General features: G+C 34.0%; 1 protein-coding gene across 2 annotated transcripts in view; it reads left to right on the plus strand.

The window, feature by feature from the left end:
- The window catches only part of LOC123315415 (FMRFamide receptor), a 124123-nt gene that overhangs the window by 35007 nt on the left and 71782 nt on the right, over positions 1-17334 (plus strand). For both annotated transcript variants that reach the window (XM_044901102.1, XM_044901103.1), the window contains exon 2: positions 13182-13250. The gene's annotated coding sequence lies outside the window, so the exon portion shown is untranslated. The remainder of the gene's footprint in view (positions 1-13181; positions 13251-17334) is intronic.

Genomic DNA, 17334 nt, shown 5'->3' on the forward strand with positions numbered 1-17334 from the left:
CTTCAACATAACTAACATGAGCACTTTCAAGAAACTGCCTCGATTTTCTACTTTTTTTTCATCCTAAATTGCACGATACAACAATTATGATTCATTCAAAAGTGACCTGATGCATCTAATCCGATGAACTGAACCATTCATTGTCCAGCCATATGTCGAACTTCTAGGGGTGTATCTCAGCCATCTGGGAGATTTTATATAGACAATTTTTGGTTAAACGACTTATTTTGATGAGATCTACCTTCGTCAAAAAAAAAAAAAACCTCACCTTTGAAAACACCCTGTATTTGGTCAAAATTTGGCAGAGACAAAAGAAACTCAGTGTGCGAGTAATTTTAGATACTTAATTTTTCAGTGAAAATAAATATACCTACTTAGATGAACCAAAAATACTTAGGTTCTGAATAACATACAGTTTTATCTGATTTTCGTTTTGCTCTCATTAAATAAAGAAATTATGTTATGATTCAGTCTGTATTTGCTTCCTGGCATTGTTGAAAGCCCGCCTGACTTATTCTTCAGAACTGTTTTTTCCATTCAAAAAGTTTTGTAAGGAAATTGTTCCCAACCCCCTAGTAGCGACCTTACCAACAGCTCGGGGGATAATGAATTAAGATTCATTATGTTAAGACATAGTCTTTAATTTTATTTCAGACTCGTGATTTCCAGCGGTGATTTGTTGAAACAGTATCAATTTAATTATAATTATAATTTAAAGGAAGCTGGATGGGGTTGCGACCAAGAGGTTGAAGAAAAACAATCAATTTTAAAGCCAGAAAATGAGAATAATTAAAAATCAATTGACATGTTTCAGTGTTTTAATTTTGAGTTATTGATTCAAGAAATATTAATTATATTCTGAACTTATTTCCAACCCTGGATTACAACACTTTTATGAATTTGTAATTTATTTTTATTTGTCAGTAACGTAGAATTATTTTATTGCATTGTTGTTGAAAAAAAAGAGATCTACTAGTTAGCCTTATTCCTTTTTTGTATAAAACGAATTTTCATTTACATATTATCACATCATTATCAAAAATATGGTCCTCACTAAAAACTTGCAAAATATTCCAAAAACTTAAACAAAATTACAATAGCTTTTGAAAGTATTTACCTACTCATAACGATGTGAAACTTTTATCACAGGTAATTTCTGAAATCATTTCAGTTCTTAGTACGCCGATGAGAGGAAAATCATAATATTTCTGATATCATTGAGCTGAGTTGAATACTTAACGATAATATTGAACCTCTGACGATGCTATCCTTTATGGATACAATGAAGTAACTGCTGTAACTTATTCCATTAGCTTCACAGTTATGCTATATATATCCCGAAACGACCGTTGGTGGCTTGCGATAAGCATAATACCCCAGAAAGAAGCTTTCTCTTTCAGTATTATAAATCGATAGGTGTTTAAGATGAGCCCAGATTGCTTGTCGTCACTCAGGAATTCTCAATGATGAGACATCAACCTGCTGATGTTTATTAAGGATCATGAAATGTTTTTTATGGTATAAGATTGATATATAGATATAGGATGTCTCAACCAGAATTCCTTTTTTTTTTCAACTTGTCCAACAGTTGATTACCACAAAAACTACCCCAAGAAATCCAACAAGGAATATGGACCTATCAAAACATACTGCATACTGAATATCTGCAACCCTTGTTTATATAACCCCTAGGTCTATAAACAAGGCTACAACTGATTTCGAACCATTCGAACTGTTGAAATAATTCTTGAAATTTTTAATTTACAATGTTTCGTGTCATGTCACAGCTTATTATATAGAGAATTATATAAATATAGGTTGTGAAGGATTAGATGATACCACTTTTATTAGCACTATTAGCAGTTATGTTCTTGGGTTGTGATAAAATCATAATAATCAGCTAGATACATGAAATTAATATCGTGACATGAATTACAACAGCCGTTTGACAATAGAGCACTGGGATATAAACGAAATATCGCGTGAAATTAAACTCAGAACATTTTCCTCTAACAACGCATGTTGGAAAAACACATACCATATTTTTCATTTTGATTGTCTTATCTGGTTGCTAAAAGAAATTTCGTTCGGGAAGGAATTTAGGATTATACAAGGTGTTTTTAAATTGGAAAACAAACGAAAAGGGGAGATTCTTTGGGTAATTTAAAAAAAAAATAAAGGAAAACGAGACTGTTAAAGTTTTAATTTTCCGATCAAAACAAGTTTCAATTCGATCTGTCGAAACTTATAATGATTTTATTCATCACAGCTTACTTACTTAGTGGATTTTCATGAAAACTGTCCAGAAGATTTCAAAGAAGTTTTCGGAATTTTTTCCGCATAATCGGTAGCATATAAAACAAAACTACATGAAACACGAGCTCAGTATTAAGACAAAACTTCTTTTCATAACTTTTCGAACTACTCCCTGTACACTTCCATTTAGTTGAAATTGGTAAATTGTCATGTTTTTGAGCCCACATATTTTTAGGACCTTTTTCCCTGAACAAATTTCCTGTTTAGTGAGTATCTCTAATTTATGAACACCCTGTACGTATTAATCAGAAATTAAATTTTTTTTTCATTATTTCGTCCATTCATATGTATGAATTTTCCTAAGATACAGATACAGTCTATCATTTGAACTTTTGTGTTAAACATAATAATGGAGTTTCTCCTCAGTTCTATCTATCTATCTATCTATGAATTGAACGTTTTGTGATGATTTTTTGCCTTCAACTATAAATTCATCAGCACATCAATCTCAGAACATTTTAAAACTTATACTCTCAGGTATTTCTTTCACGAATGCAGGATTGAAAAGATGCAAGCAAAATTAAAAGTTTCTGGGACTCATTTTTCGAACACCATAAGTTTTTCTATCTATTTCAGTCATATCATTATTTTTTTTAATAGCCGAGAGAACTTCAAATAGTTGAAGGTGAAAATGAAAAACTACGTGAAAAGTACCAGGCTCCTAGTAGATTCTCTCTCTGTCAGAATGCATCGAATGATAAAATCATTTTTTCCTAGAGAATTCTGCTTTGTAATACCTACACTTTATCCAGATGTACCTTCATTCTTCGGAAACATCTGCAATAGTTTTTTTGGTCCAAAATACATTGAGATTACTAGCTCAGGAATAAGGATAATTTCGTAAAAATCCCCTTCAATTTTTTCTCTTCTAAAATCACGTCCTTAATAATATCAATCTGGAATCCGGGACACTGTGTGAAAAAACCAAGAAAGAATTGAATAATGCAATTCGGAATTCTTTGGTTGACCTTTAAAAAGTCATCTAACCTAATCGTTTTTTCACAAACCTAAACATAACTCTTTCAGACGAAATTAATAGGATTTTCCTCATTCTAGATAATGAATTTTCACATTTTTCTTTCGGTTAAGTGGATGTCTCTGGGACGATTGTGATTTATTACAGTTGGGTGAGTGAAATTTCGTACACGTCCGACAAGGATTAACACCCAAACATAGTCCATTGTGAATTTATGCAAATCTTAAGGGATTGTTGGTATTATCAATATCACAGTATAATGTAACACACAAGGACTTATAGAACAGTAGGCAAATTACTTGTGGGACTTGGCTCGTCTTGAATAATTATGTTGATCTCCTCTTGGATCGACGCAGAAATTTTGGACGGTTTCCAAACAGTTCCAATTTACGGCTCATCGTTTACGAATCTCGGTCTGGTTATATGAAGAAAAAACATGAAATTAACTGCTTCACGATAATATTTTCTCAATTCGGATTTGTTTACTTCAAGTCGATACTATATTACGGTCTACTGTGAGTCTCTTCGTATATTTATGACTGAAATTGAGGATCATTTAGTTTGATTGGAATATTGAAATTTGCATTTTTCTTAATAGGCTATAATCGGGGTCATAATCAATCGGAATATAGTGAAAATTTATTTCTAATGCTTAAGTTGCTCATTCATTCATTCATTGCTGAAGCTCGTTACCGGGAATAAATCTACATCGGTGCGATCAAACTTATAATTTCTTAAGGCTACTTGCGATTGTGTGCCCTCCTGTGACTGAAGAGACCCAACCGTGACCCACAGATCCTTCCACACTCTGGGCATGGATGGTCACCAACCAGATCTCGCCGCTGCTGCATTCTTCTCGAGTCTCCATTAAGTATAACTGTTGATCAAAGACCTCCACTGTGATCCGTCCAACGCTAGTTGTTCCCAGTTTTGATTGGCATTACCTGATTTTAGGGATTGATGCAGTAAATCCTTGAACCGCTTATACTGGCCTCCTGGTTTCCGAGCTCCCTCTGTGAATTCGGCCTACAGAGCTATTTCTGGAAATCTTGTGTCTTGCATCCTCAGGCCGCTCCATCTGAGTCGGGCCCTCGTTACTTGAGTTTCAATTGTAATACAACTCGCGCGCTGCAAGACTTTCGCATTTGAAACTTTGTGGAACCATCTGATGTGCATTATTCGTCTTAGAAGACGTTGTAACGTTTGATCAAGCTGTTTAATGTGTTGCCTGTAGGGAGTCCAGCTTTCGCTTCCGTAAGGAAGCGTTGGGAGGACCACTGCTTTGTAAACAGCTGTCTTGGTCTTCAGATTGAGGTCGTGATTTTGAAACACTCTATCCTTTGGTTTCCAGAATGCCCGTGATGCTGAATTGATACGGTTGTGTATTTCCGTTTCCAGGTTAGCCCTAGTATTTCTGAAGCTTCCTTAAGTTGCTAAAAACGGTGGAACAGTCGATCTTTCGCATATCTTATTTTCTATCCACGACTTATGAATAACTGAATATGTCATAATCTATATTTCCCTCAGTTTTATGATATTACTGGTGGTTTATGAGCCACTATTGAGTCAGTTCAGAAAGTCAACCCATCACTTCCAAAAAGTTTTCTACGCCAAAGCTAACGTCAAGATGATGTCAGTCGGTCCTCGTGGACATTCAAGATTCTTCAGGGCGCATAGGTTAGTATTCCCAAGAAATTACATTCGAGGGATATCATCTTCCATATAGGATAGATAGATGAATAGCTTTATTTCACATTATGTAAACATTTACATAAAAGAAAGTGTCAAGCAATAAAATAAGTGTTCAATAACGAGTAAGATTTTCTACTAAAAATCCTTTAAATAATCAATTTATTCATGCTATTGCTGCTATCAGGTAATTTATAATGAATCTTGATACATGTATATGAAGGATGTCTATATGATGACAGCTTATGTATTATACTCTTATGAATAGAGAACATATCTATATTCTTCAAGAGAAAATTAAACATTTTACTATATAAATCCCAAATAGAGTAAGTTACTTATTTCTTTAAAAAATTGCTTCACATGATTGAGAATAAATCATCGAGAACATATGAATGCTCTTTTTTTACATATCCGGGAATAGTTTTGAAAATGACAAAAATGAACAAAATTGGGTCCAAAACACTTTCCTGGAAAACCCCATAATTTGATTCTAGTATGTTTACCATTCGTTCCAATTATTATGTGTTTGAGCAATATTGATCTAGGTAATAATTTTTCTCGAAAATATCAGCGTTGGGCCTGACTTGGGGAATATCACGTTTTAATACACAAGATATTTCACAGTACCTAAAATGCTGTCCCTTTACGTTCGTGATAAATTAATTTTCGCTGAAGTTTTAGTGAATAGAGGACACTCCGTTTAAATGCAATTCAAAAAATTTCAGAATTATTCAATTTATTTCGCATCCCTTTGACACTCGTTCGTCCATTCACAATTTCAATACAGCTGTTCTCCATTTTTTAATGACTACCCTTTTTTGATTACGTTGCTCTAAATGGACTGATATAGAAGGTAGAAGTTGTAATTGCATCTCATTCCAAAGTTGCAGTCATTTCGTGCTTTTTGCCGGCAATTGTAGGATATTGGTTATCTACTTGTTTGCCCATAATCAAGGTCATCAACTATGTGACATAGGAAGCTCAGCATTGATCGATTTGTTGTAATAACTGTTTGTGTACATTTTTACATTTGGGCAAGGTGAGGAATCAATTGAAATTTGAAAAAAGTCCAACCGAAGGAAAAACTAATAATGGGTTGGACTTCCACGATGTCTTATGCACTCAGAAACACTTCGGGGAAAACTACTAATAAGATGGTCGATTTCCTGTTTAGGTATCTCATCTCAGGCACCCTCTACCTCATGTCGAAGTGGAGCTAGAGTCTGTGGAGGATAGGGTTAACATAATAATATTCTTCCCATAATGTCCTAGACGTGTTCTAATGGTGAAATATGGGCTAAGCCAAAAAATCTACTTTATTGTCTTCAGAATGAGCTAATGTAATTTTGTTGGCCAGAATTACAGTGGCTCATGTGGTCGTGCATTATCTTGTTGAAAAAGGGATTCAGAAGCGTCTGAATATAAGGTAGAATATGTGGTTCCTCCTCACCTTGAATGTAACTTACGATCTTAATGTTGAATACCAAGGGTGACCTAGTTCCATAATAGACTCCCACACAGTGTGGTCTACATGCCTTCCCTAAAAAATTGAGGATCCTGTCTTTTACCACGCTGGTAACTGATGAAATTCATGAAAAACTTTTTATTTTAATAACCAGTGTTATTATAAACAAGACAATATTATTTGAATAGTTTCGAAATATGAGTCACAAAAATATTTTGAAATTGAAAGAAGTGCCTTATTAGAACCTGAGAATAGAATTCCATGGCCTACAGTTTTAGAAGCATGTGGAACTTTTCGCAGACAATAACATTTATCACTTGTTTTTCCCTCAAAATGAGGATGTAATTGACGTCCACATATTACCACATGGTGTGCCCCTATACGATCATTTAATTATCCTTTCTTTGACCACTCGAAGTTTCAGCTGTTTGTTACAGGACTAAGTACAGTAATTAATAACGAAAGCTCTGACTCGTCCTCGTGTGGAAACTTTCAGTGTGGTGGTGAAAAAGGTATGAAAATTAGAAACTACTTTCTCGAATCAGCCTTCGCTGATGGGTATTCAGTTTCTTGGAATATGTATGCTTGAAAATTGTTAATCAGTTAGAAAGTCCATTCAATCGAAAAATTTCCTTGTTTCTTGAAATTTTTTCATGAAACAAAAGGTTTTTTGAGTAAAATCTGAAAATGTGATTGAACTAATTTCAAGATTCGTATGGAATTCTAATTGTCAATCACATTTTTTTTCTCAAAAAATTTCTTTTTCATGAAAAAATTGCAAGAGACAAGAAAGTTTTCAATTTGTGAGATTTCGCTCATCATTATGATCCTGTATACCATGTTCAGTGATTTTCGTAGGACAGAGATAAAAAAAGACTATTTTTAGGGGCGAAATAAAGTCAAAATAAAAAATAGTGGTCTTTTAGTTTAGTCTTGAGAATCTGTAACCCTAAGAAAAACAAGTTGTGAAAATTATCACAAAAATAAAAAATTTGGTATAATTTTGATGAGTTTAGCAGTAGCAACATTGCAATTAAAATTTGGGGGTTTTTAGGTGAAAAATCTGAACATATAACTCATTTCAATATAACGCATATCCTTTCACCTTTATCTTTATTGAAAATTCTGGGAGGCACTTACAATCTTGAACAGAATAAATACATATTATTTCTCGAGGCGAATCAGTCGCAATATTTCCAGACTTGTCCCATCTCGAATAATTTGGGGATAAGATGCCGCATAATTCATCCCATGAACGGAGACCCTCATTCATTTTCCCTTTCTATTCGTAAAGGATGACGTTCAAATGTTTTTGTTAGCACTAATGACCGTCCATCGATTTAGGTTTTCCATAAATCCAGACAGATTTCTCGTCCCCAGTTCGAGGATAAAAGGAATGATGATTTTTCACAATTCCTACCCGATTCCAACATTTACCCTCTCAAAAGAACCCCATCTTTGAGTTATAACTCAAAGATGGGGTTATTTAGGAGTAAGTAATATACTTATTAAGATAAAAAATGAGTTTTCGAAATCAATCTTATAAGATTGATTTTGAGTAGTAAGTAACTAATTCCCAATATTATAAGCGTGTCTATAAGCAGCATAGTCAGTGGCGACACGTGAATATTTCGAGTAACTCAAAAATAATCCCAGCACTCAACATTTAAATCTCATTGAAAATATAAATGGGAAATCAAAGAAGTTCCGAGATCCCGAAGAAAACGAGAAAATTCCAACAGATAACTTGGAAGCCCTTTTCAGAGAGTTCTCCACACAAACTGCACTCATTCTGGAGTACTCTAAAATATTCAATGAGACTAGAATTCGATCTCAGCTCGGGACGTTGGCATAATAATTCGAAACCATAGACAAAACCCTCTGTGAGAAGGCAAACGGTTGCGAATGTTTTTTAAATTGCTACAATGGATATTTCACCACCTGAATGACAACAGTCGTTTCATAATTCACATCGAGTGCGGTTTTATCAGATTTCCTTCTCAGAAAGTATTAAACGTACACCGAAATAACTTGAAAATGAGGCTATAAACTCGCGAACCTATCATAAAACGACGATATTAACTTTCTGAACATTAAAAGCATACGGATAAATCGAATTAATTTGTAATTCAGGATGATCTTCTGTTCTGTTTTTTCTGTCAGAAATATCTGCACGAATTCAATTACTAAGGCGCCACAGATGCAGAGACTGGGATTATAAAATTCAATTAATTGCATATCCATTCATTCCTGCCATTGAATTCAAACTTCATTCGCATATTTATAATTCTCCTATTTTGGAAATCTTGAAATCTTTTCGAAGTCTTGAGTCTTGCAGTAATTACTTGTTTTTCTCTAAATGACTCGATAATTTTTGAAATACATTCCATCTAATTTGAACAGATTGGGAAAATTTAAAACAAAGTTCTTTTCAGGGTTCAATATTTCGATTATTTTCGTTATCAGGAAATAGAAGCAATTCACCCACATTATTATTCTATTTTCCAACAACTTCGTGATGATTTTTCATTCCCTATTTCAGTCTTAATTATATAGTATGTTCGATGCTTGAGGAGATTAGCAGGCCAGAAGATTTTCAGTCCGATTTGCCTTAAGAAACCATAATAAAATCGATTTTATGAATACCGCGACTAAAACATCGCTATCGATGAATTGAATCGGTGTATGTTCGGTGCTAACCTCACTTTAGTCAAACCGACAACTGTAGATTTGAGTTCAGAAACGTAGAATTTCTGTAGCTTTTTTCTTATTTCCGACTTGGTTCTAGGGTTAAGAGTATTTACTTGGCACGCTCCGGATATTCTCCTTTCGTTTGGCATTGTTTCAGCCCTCAGGATGCAGCTGTATCAGCTGATTTTCCCCTCTTACCTCTCCCACTCGGTGCTTACGAAATTAGTATTATGCACCATCAATTATGGTTATACCACAGCCTTCTTAAAGGAGTCTGTGGTTATACCTTTGTATGAAAGTTACTTCGAAAACAATGAACTTTGAGTGGTCGAGTTTCTCAACGGTTTGAGGTCTTGCAATTGTTTCATTTGCCTCTAGACAGTAATAAAATCAATCCATATTTAATGTTTTTACCACCTCCAGATGATCTTCGCCAGAGAAAAATGTTACAATGTAATGAAAACCTGACATTTTATAGAATATGTATAAGAGAAAATGGTGAACAAAGGCACTGTTACTGCTTGAAAAACATCTTGATGCATCTTATTCATAACTTTCAAAAAGTGTTTTCATACCAAAACGGACGACAAACAAAAACATTTTAGCATATTTATAAAAGGAATCGCGAAACATTTTACTTAAAATTTTTGAAGGGGTTGCTACCGTGTTTAAGGGAGAGATGTCAACAGTGTTTATGCACCTACTGCTCGATTATTCATATTGACGTTTGTATTGAAAATTGAAAATTTTTCAGTTAGTTCTCTTGAAAAGTAAATCAACATCTGCTTGCCATAATTATCTTCATGTTTCGTTAAACTTTTACAGGCGTTAATAATTGAGCTCAAATAAGAAATTCATGATTTATTCAACAGAAAAATATACTGGTCTCTCGGAATTCAATTAAACTCCACATCCTGTCAAAATAAATTCCAATAAAGGGGAACGGAAACTAGGGAGAAGATTACTGTAGAATATTTCCACCTCAACCAACTCCTTCGCCATTTTGCACCATTATTTGTTGTGCTGGTTCACATAGAATCGCTGAAAATTTGGTCTCATTTCCATGAAGAAGGAAAATATGAATGAGAAAATTGCTCCCCTTGTTGATTCTTCATATAACGAAGGGCACCAGTGGAAGGTATTTCGGTGAGCCAACTAAAACACGTTATCCTTCATTACTAGGGGGTAGGAACCCTTGTGCAGCTGCATTTTGGATGTTAAAGAATCATTGAGATATGGGAAGTAAAACACTTTCTTTGATAAACGGGTTTCTCCATTAATGACTTACTATAGTGATAGATATTTAATTACAACTAAAATCAAATCAATTGATGGCAATTATACAGGGCGTCTGTAAACAAATGTGAAGGAGATGATTCCTCGATCAAAATAAGCAGGGGCAGTTCCTCTAAATTTTTTTCAAAATCAACCTCCCTTCCAAGATACAGCCTTTCGAAGGCTATGACGAGTTGAGAGTTTTTAATTTTTTTTACGGGTTCTAAAAAACACTGAGTCATAAAACTTATACATAATATGAAGCACTAAGTAGATGTTACTCACACAATTTTTTTAGATCTCATAACTTTATTATTAGGGGTTGATAATAACAACATGTATTTTAGCGGGAGGTAATCATTCCATGGAACACTTCCTATTCAATTCTGGAGAAAAAAATTCTCCTGCAAAATTTCGATACAGTCGATACTTTTCCAGAATAAATAATTGATTACAAGCAGTTCTGACCACAGTTCATTCCATTTCATCGTATAAGTTTTCTATAGAATGGTTACCTCCCGCTAGAGTACCTGTTGTTATTTTCAACCCCTAATAATAAAGTTATGAGATCTAAAATAATTGTGTGAGTACCAACTACTTAGTGCTTCATATTATGTATAGTTTTATGACTCGGTGTTGTTTAGAACCGGTAAAAAAAAACGAAAAACTGTCAACTCGTCATCGCTTTCTGAAGGCTGTATCTTGGAAGGGAGGTCGATTTCGAAAAAAATTTATAGGAACTACCCCTGCTTATTTTCATCGTGGAATCATCTCCCTAAGTCATTTGTTTACAGACACCCTGTATAGCAAATTATTCACTGATATCATCCTCTTCACCACTAAAGCTTCTCAAAAATATGGTATCATCTCTTGAGAAATTTATATTCTTAGGTTTTTCGAGTTATACCGAATGTTATGATGAATTACACTATATTTCTTGAAAATATTTTATAGTATCAGAAAATAAGAAATTCATTATATTCTCAATTTTTCCATCACCCTAAGAAAGTGAGAAAGTGTTCTATTTCTTTTCTTGTCAAGATATTTAGAAACAAATAAAGAATGATCACGCCTAAACGGGGAGGCAATGAATACAATAATGAGGATAAATTCAGATGCATACTACCCGCTGATATGAATATCAACAAGTGTCACGGTCTGAATTGAACTAGCCAATTTGCCATCGTCAAGGCCCCAAATGGAGTACGCTCCACCGAAGAAAAGCAGATGCTGACCATGGTTTCGGCCTCATTTGGCCTCATCAGAGCAACATAGCATTTTTCTACGGTGGAGAACGTTTTGGAAAGTTCCATCAATTCCAACTACTTCATATCATGTATAGTTTTATGACTCAGTGTTTTCTAGAACCCGTAAAAAAAATTAAAAAATGTCAACTCGTCATCGCCTTCCAAAGGCCTGACATTTATCTACAACAGTGTTTACTCACTCTGTGTAGGCTACATATGATGTGTAAATACAAATGCTCAGGTGATGCAGATCCTTCAATGCTGGGGAAGAATCATTTCGTCCTTTATCTGAACTGTAAGGGGTGGTAACAAAAAGGCATAATTTTCAATTCAAAACTAGGTAATAAAGTACACTCAAATGGAAAGCATCTAGCCGTAAATTTCAATTTGTTCCTGGATGGTTTCCTACGTGTACCACGTTTCGGTCACTGCAGTTTATACCGAAATTACATGATAATCATTTCGAATACCTGTATGAATAAATGGATAGTTTTCGGAAAAATTCAAGAGATCCTAGGAGAATTAAAATAAAACATTTCTTCTAGAGAAATTTCCATCGCTTTCATGAAAAAACGAAAGCTTCATCGTCATATGAGATATAACGTGAGATCTTACAGATGGATAGGAAAATGAACAGAACTTTGATTCCGTTTGATACTTTGCATGATTCACCAGTAAAAAATGCACAAAATTGAATACTATCAATAGTACAAAGTAAATCAAATCATGTCAATATTACATTGCATTAAAGAATAGTTATTTTTGTACCAAGGACGAAAAACAGTCTATTACAGTCGAGCCTGCAAATTGATAGCCAAGGCGCAGCCGAGGATAGCAAGCAGGCGAGATAATATAGACAGTCTTTTGTCGAGTTGCATATCACGTTTTTTCGTCGATCTCACATATCTTCATGAAAGTATATAAGTACTCACTCACTGGTGTGTTGTAATTCCATATTTGATTATAATGAACACCAATATTCAAACAAAAGTTTTCAATACACTTGTAAAATTCCGTGAAAAATCAATTCGACAAGTCCAAATGACAATTAATGTCACAGGCATTTAGATTTTTATCAAATCCTGGCTCTCGAAATTGATTAATCTCAACTGTCGTATTTGTTTTTAAACGACAAACAGAGCGGACGAAGAGTATCTGATGCGGACGAAAAATACTTGCCTTGAAAAATAGTCTTTTTAGACTTCTATTGTAGGCAAAATGTCATTTTTTGTTGAGGTTGACGAATAACAAGTCATATTGCAGTATGGAAATTATTGTAGGATTTATTGAGCTGTTTCATCCATTTGTTTCACTTTTTTCTTATTATGTAGTATAGTATGTTCAGAAACTAAACTACGAAGGTTTATTTTTTTCACGATAGACGATATTATCTAATCATAGATATCGATGCCAAACACGAGATCACATTTATACTCAGCATCACATGACTTCAAAACTATGACATATATTTTGTTCAGTTGAAGGAGGATTCATTGACTATGATATTATAAACTTTCAGATTTCTGTTCCTGGAATCACAAGAGGTGGGAAATGCTGAAAATTTCCCGAGAGGAAATTCGATGATGAGGTATGTATATTCAAGTTTCTTGTTAAGTTTTCGCAACTAACTGCTTCATGAAATTTGAGTTGCAGAGCGGAAACTTTCCACGGCCATTTCGAAAACATAAGTTAGTTGGTAGATATATTGGTTCTTCTAGAAAACAGACTTCGCACAACACAGATAAAATTCTGATTCGAAAGACATACTCTACTACAAATTTCACAGAAATTTCAATATATAATGAAATAGGTATCTATCTAATGTAATTCAATAGGTGTAGGTAGATTTATTGAGGCATATGGTTTGGTAATTGAAAGATGATATCGATTAAAAATTAGGTAACTACTTGGGTAAATTATAATATGACCATTTCAAAAGAAACCATTCTCTGAATCGATACAAGAGCTCTCACTTGTGAATTCTTTTCGAGTATTGATACTCGATCTCACGGGATATCAGGATATCTCTTCAAAATTTAAACGACGAAATGTTTTTATTTCATTTATTTAAGCGATGTTGAGATTAGTGATGCCCAAGAAATATAGTCTTGTCTCAATATCTCCTACTCTGTCCGATTTAATTATATAATGATATGAAATTTCGAGAAATATTATAATTCAGAAATGGACGAGAGAACCCATTGCCCAAAACTTGTATATCACGGTGTGTTAAACATGACTAATAGTATCCTTGATGCTTTCACTCTCCTCACATCAACTGGTCCTAATTGCACCGTATTAATATAGAGTAAAAATTGAACTGGCAGAATAAATAGAACGGTGAACGAGAATAGCAAATTCTTCAAATCCAGTGACTAAAATAACACGAATTGAGATTTTTCAGACGCTGTCACCTGATGTTTTCCTGTATAACGAATAATAAGAAGATTCATCTCAAGTTATGTCTTTTATATTTTTAGTTTTTGGACAGAATGAACAGCTGATTTTGTTCACATAAATAAATTAGATGTTGATAGATCATTCGTTCAGCTTGTAAAAATGATATTTTTACTTCAAGCGCGGTTTCTTTTTATGATTTGTAAATTTCTTGTTGATATCGGAAAGATGTATTAATGGTTTTTTTTTAAGTTTATATTATTTTTCCTAATAGTATGTATGTAATGTTTTTTAACCAGAAATTGCATAAATCGGATTGTTTGTCAATATTCATTAAATGAAACCCGTATAATATTTCGATATTTCACTTATTCATCTATACCACCGAGTATTGAGTTTAATATTCAATGTCTACATATTAGTATATTATGTTATAATATTGCTTTGATTTTCTTCTTTGCTAAGACTGAACAGAGCAGGAAATTTACTTGATTTTTTCACACAACTTAAGAAGTGTGGATTGAGGGGTGTGTGATTTCAGGGGAGTTAATGCAATACCTGAAAAATAAAAAAAAGCCTATAGTCGAAAATGCTGTAATTTCGAAGGCTATTGAAATAAATCCCTTTATATAGCTATTTATAATTTTTTCCTTAACTAAAGGAGAAATGTGAATAAAAATTTGTATCTATAATTTCCTTAGATATTCAATTCCAATTCAATAATAATTTGATTTTATTTCGACGATTTTATTTTGATTTTATCATTTTTGTGACATAGATCTCATTACGATTAATTTATTGTCAGAAAATGTTTCTCATTTTGTTCGAAAGAATTCCTCTCAACAATACGGTATTCAAAATAGTGAAAATGTCTCATGAAAAATAACATAGTGCATATTGCTAAAGTGATCCCGCGGTATTAAAGATCATTGACTTGATTTGGTCAATTATTGTAGTTGTGTGCTAGTCACCTACACTTACTGCTACTCCACCGAGCTGGTTACACAATGATGCAATGATGATGATTTTGAACTGAAACGAAGAGGTGTTTCTTTTTTATTATTTCCTGCAGAACAATTAGATGAATTTCAATTCAGAAAAAAATTCTTATACTCCGTATGATCTTACTGGTGGGTAAACACGAAATTCAACGTGTTTCTTACATAATATTGACTAAACATGGAGGATACACTATTAGGACACGTTTCATATTGTTGGCTAAAGTCACTGGTTGTTGAAATGTTTCTTTCTTTCTATTGAATATACGTTGAAAGAGCACGTGTCTTATTGGTGCTTAGAGAAACGCGATTTTGAATAGTTTCATAATCAACGTTGGTGTGATGTTTCTTGCTTTTATTGCTCAGTATAGTAATAGTAGTAAAGAGCTTATTGCTTATTACTTTGAGCCAGTACTGTAAAGACTCATTTCTTATTGATGGCTACAGGGGTTGTTGAATGGTTTCTCAAGGTAAGCGTCCACAGTTCCGCATCGTACGCAACACAAGGATCGCATTAAAATAATCAAACGATGCATCCGGGCAGTACGATACGTATCAGTGGACGCACTTATATGAGTTTTTATACAAAGCCTTCTAAAATACTTTCAATGCGATCCGTGCGTTGCGTACGATGCGGAACTGTGGACGCTTACGTTTAATCAACGTTCATATAATGTTTCTTACTACTTGTTGATTATACGTTGTAAAAGCACGATAAGGACACGTTTCTTCTTTGGTGACTATAGAAACGTGTTGAATCATATACCTACTTTGATATATGTAGGTACCAGTGGATTTGGACTTGGGACAGTCTTGTAATTTGGGACAGTCTTGTAACTTCGGACAGTCTTGTAACTTGGGACAGTCTTGTAACTTGGGACAGTCTTGTAACTTGGGACAGTCTTGTAACTTGGGACAGTCTTGTAACTTGGGACAATTACCCCCTTGCAGTTTTCTTTGCTTCTTACCATTTATGAGTGGAGGGATAAACTTATAAGATTGTGTAGAGTCTTTTCGGTTAGTTTAACAATTAATTCCTGTTGAGTTTGCCGTGACCAGAGCGTTTGAATGGACAGGAAAAATTAACGAATTCAGGAGAGTAAAAGCGCCATTTTTTATGGCCCTTATACTTTCTAGAGTCCTGTACATGTGTTTCATTTTGTGCATGTGTAATTTTTTTTTCTGGATACGTGGTATATTGGGATATAAGATAAGATATGTCATGAAATAAGGTTGTTTACAAATCAAAAACGGCAACATGGATCTCATTTATTCATTTTGTTGTTTCATAGGGTGACTTGGGACAATGCCGAATAGATACAAGCGGCGCATTGGCAGCAAGAAATATGCCGATTTTTCGCAGGATATTATTATTTACGTTATTTCCACAAATAAATCACCAGAGAATTAAAGAAATCAAAGTTTCCTTGTTTTGTTTAGTTTTTTCACATTTGAGTTGCAATATATTTACTTTCGCTGTAATAGGGGTTTATCATTTAATTTCCTTACCGAATTTCAACTATATAATCACAAATTTTAATTTTCCCTTACTATACGCCGTCTCAAGTCACCTATTTCATTTGAGAGTTGAGAAATCAATGGATCTCCCAAATCGGTGGGTGACTTGAGAGTATATTTTATTTTTTTCAAAATTTATATCCGAATTCTGAAGCATGTTATATATCCTAATCAATAGTCTGAGTCATTAAGCATATTCGAACCTCTTTTTCCGATAAAAATAGGTCACCGTTTTGAAAATATGACAAATTGAATTCAACAATCGTCCCAAGTCACCCGAATCTACAGTACGTGAAATCAACGTGTGGTTACGAAATTTGACGAGTTATCTCTTTTCAACGTCCCCCTACCATATTCAAATGTATAATACACGTGTTTGTGTTTGTTGGGCAGAATATACAGAAATCTATTTCGATTTTATATTCTATTGGCCATCATCATACAACGAAGAGTTAAAATACGTTTTTTCAAACGGATTTCAATCCCAAACCTAATAATTTGCAGCAACATGACAGTATGTTGATGAAACTATACAAAATTCGTTCACGATATTCAATACTATGAGACAAATTAATAACTTGTATTCACTCGAGCGTTATTGGAAATCATCGAAATGCTCAGTTGGATAGCAGTGCCCGTAAATTCACATTTCACATTTCATAGATTTCGACCGATCGATCGGGGACACATACCGAATTAATGATAATTAGCAATGGAAACATCGGATAGTTTACCCGGTCGATAAATCAAATTCGCACT

This window comes from Coccinella septempunctata, chromosome 6, assembly GCF_907165205.1.
Source record: "Coccinella septempunctata chromosome 6, icCocSept1.1, whole genome shotgun sequence".
Classification (NCBI taxonomy): domain Eukaryota; kingdom Metazoa; phylum Arthropoda; class Insecta; order Coleoptera; family Coccinellidae; genus Coccinella; species Coccinella septempunctata.